The sequence below is a fragment of the Schistocerca nitens genome, chromosome 5 (genome assembly GCF_023898315.1).
Source record: "Schistocerca nitens isolate TAMUIC-IGC-003100 chromosome 5, iqSchNite1.1, whole genome shotgun sequence".
In the NCBI taxonomy this organism is placed as follows: Eukaryota; Metazoa; Arthropoda; class Insecta; order Orthoptera; family Acrididae; genus Schistocerca; species Schistocerca nitens.
Window position 1 is genome coordinate 534,941,189 of NC_064618.1, and position 3,093 is coordinate 534,944,281.

The following is a 3,093-nucleotide window of genomic DNA, read 5'->3' on the forward strand; positions in this document are numbered from 1 at the left end:
TCTGTGACAGCAGCAGTCCCGTTATTTTGTAGCCACACCTCTTACTACAGGAAATTTTTGTTCTCTTGCTTTCTTTGTTTTATTTTTAATAGTCTACAACTACATCTACAAGATTACTCTGCAATTCACAGTCAAGTGTCTGGCAGAGGGAGTATTCTGTGAATTACATACTGCAGTTCCACGATCAATTAGATTTTACTTACAAATTCCCACGGAATTTAAGAGAAATAAATAAGTGAATATAATAAAAATGGATGAATCCAGAATGAGATTTTCACTCTGCAGCGGAGTGTGCGCTGATATGAAACTTCCTGGCAGATTAAAACTGTGTGCGCCGACCGAGACTCGAACTCGGGACCTTTGCCTTTCGCGGGCAAAGGCAAAGGTCCCGAGTTCGAGTCTCGGTCGGCGCACACAGTTTTAATCTGCCAGGAAGTTTCATATCAGCGCACACTCCGCTGCAGAGTGAAAATCTCATTCTGGAAACATCCCCCAGGCTGTGGCTAAGCCATGTCTCCGCAATATCCTTTCTTTCAGGAGTGCTAGTTCTGCATGGTTCGCAGGAGAACTTCTGTAAAGTTTGGAAGGTAGGAGACGAGATACTGGCAGAAGTAAAGCTGTGAGGGCCGGGCGTGAATCGTGCTTCGGTAGCTCAGTTGGTAGAGCACTTGCCCGCGAAAGGCAAAGGTCCCGAGTTCGAGTCTCGGTCGGCGCACACAGTTTTAATCTGCCAGGAAGTTTCAAAATGGATGAATGTTTGTGCATGTGTATGTTCCAAGTCTCCTCCAAAACCACGGGATCGGTTTCAACCAAACTTGGTAAACATATCCCTTACTGTCAGGCAACAATCTCTGGGAGGGGGCTAAGAACAACCTACCTGTCATAGCTGAGGACGTATGACATTGTAAACACTGAGATGTCTATATCTGGAAACAAGGCGATGTTTTCCGTTGTCACTGAGTGTCACATAAAACACGTGAGGAGCAGTATATTTCTCTCGGCTGACTCCACCTACAAACGGCAAAAATCAGAATATATATCTGCATTTTCACTCATACTCTGTAGACCATTGTTAAGATCATGGCAAAGCCTACTGCCCGTTGTACCAATCATTTGGGATTCTTCATATTCAACTAACGGGTGGAGTGCAGGCTGATCGACCGCTCAAACACCTATGCGCACGCTGGAATTAGTCCAGTTTCGTCTACGGGACGGGCTGCAGTATATTCCTCAGTTAATACTGGATTTTCAAAATTTTGAGGGACTTCCTCAGGCTACTTTGCTCCTGTGTAGATCAAGCCTGGGACTATTCGTGCTGCCGTATATTATGTATACGTTCGATTTACGCTGTTACACATACCTGGTATGGGTTCAACGTACTTCAGCAGTATTCTAGGACTAATCTCACGAGTGTTATCTCCCTTGCAGAATAACTGCATTTTCCCGAAGACTGCCATCCAGTTTACCTACTGTTAAATTTGTGTATGTGTTCCCTTTCACATCCATAGAAACTGCTATGCTTATGATTGACGCTAAATCTGAGTCATTGATGTTACAATCACAGGAACTTGCATTTTGCGAAGTGCCTATTGCAGCAGTAATTGACGATGTCGTTGGGTCAACATGCAAAAACGTAGGAGTCGTCTGCCGCGGCGCCTCATGTTTAACACTGGGTCTTGTAATGACACATTCCGACGCAGAGACATACAATACCTTAAAGGCTGCGCCAAAGATTAAATTGAGAGGGATATAGAATATAATCTCTGTAATGTTCATATTGGATTCTCTTTTGTTTCATACTCCAAGAAGGAGGTAAGATACACTTTCGACTGTTACCTTGTAGGGGATAGACGTAATTTTTGGTGTGTGCCGAAAGACAGCCATCCTGTTAGTATTTATGGTTTGCGCGACGAGCAGAGCAAGTCTTACTGTCTTGTGAATAAAAAATCGTGAGAAGTATCTAAGTTTTACGATAATTATTCGAAGCGACGTAGCATTGTATTCCTTGGTTTTCACCGTCTTCGTGAAGTAAACCGATGCCGACTTAGGAAGATACATACGGTCAACAAAGAGAAGAACGTCGATGGCGACTAACGAATTAATATTGTGGCAGAAGGACTAATTCTACGTCTAAGGTGAGAACTCTGATGAAATCAACAATGACGTAGAATTCAAAAATGTAATTAATCGGAATTCTAAATTATATTACTGGCAAATTTCAAGCATCACTGAATTTGTCCGCATTCCAGCCGGTCAATACAGTCCGTAAAAGAGCCTTTCAAAAATTCTAAAGTTACAGTTCCATATCCATAATTTTTTCTCATTTCAAAAAATTAATAAATTTAATTTTTTTTTATTTATTTCACCACAGCCTCTGAACGCTGTGGTCCGAAACACTGTGCCTCCAGAAACGTCGTACTCTGACGTCAGATCTACCACAGTTATCCAGCTCTACAGAGACGGCAAACCTCCGACCCAAACATTCTGTGACGCGGCGTGAACATCCGACGGCTTACCGCCTACTCATGCTTTCACCGTCCTTCAGCCGCTTTCCATAGATGCTCACAACAGAGGCACGCAAACAGCCGATCAGATTCTCCTTTTCTCAAATGATAATACCCAGGTGCTTATCGAAAACAGCCTGCCCTTTGTCAAAGTCACCTACATCAGTGTATTTTCCCATTTGCGACCGGTATCATCGTTAAAATGGTTCTCCATTCATCGCTGTTCCATTTGTATACTTGTTAACTGCAGTCAGGTGGTCAAGTGTCCCCAACGCCAACCTACGATGGGCTATGGGCGATTGCTGTGTGTGTGTTTTTTTTGTTTTGTTTTGCTTATCTGTGTATTTATACGTGGAATGTACGTATCCAGTGCATAGTCAACTACTCTTCCTCATTCCATGGCAACCGTAGTGGCTACTTTGTAAGGAGGAGGCAGTGAAATAATGAAAAAAAAAACTTAACGACAGTCTTTATAGCATTTTACTATTCCACAGTACATTTCAAAGTCATTTTCGTCAGGACTCTCTGTTATTTTGCAAGGACCTTCACTGCGATGTCAACACGCCAAAAACGCATATCTGTAAATTTC

The 3,093-nt window shown here is 42.7% G+C and overlaps 1 non-coding gene across 1 annotated transcript; it reads left to right on the forward strand.

Moving 5' to 3' along the window:
- Window positions 1-641: 641 nt before the first annotated feature.
- Trnas-cga (transfer RNA serine (anticodon CGA)) lies at window positions 642-715 on the forward strand. The gene has a single exon. It is a non-coding gene; the product is annotated as a tRNA-Ser (tRNA).
- The last annotated feature ends 2,378 nt before the right edge of the window (window positions 716-3,093 follow it).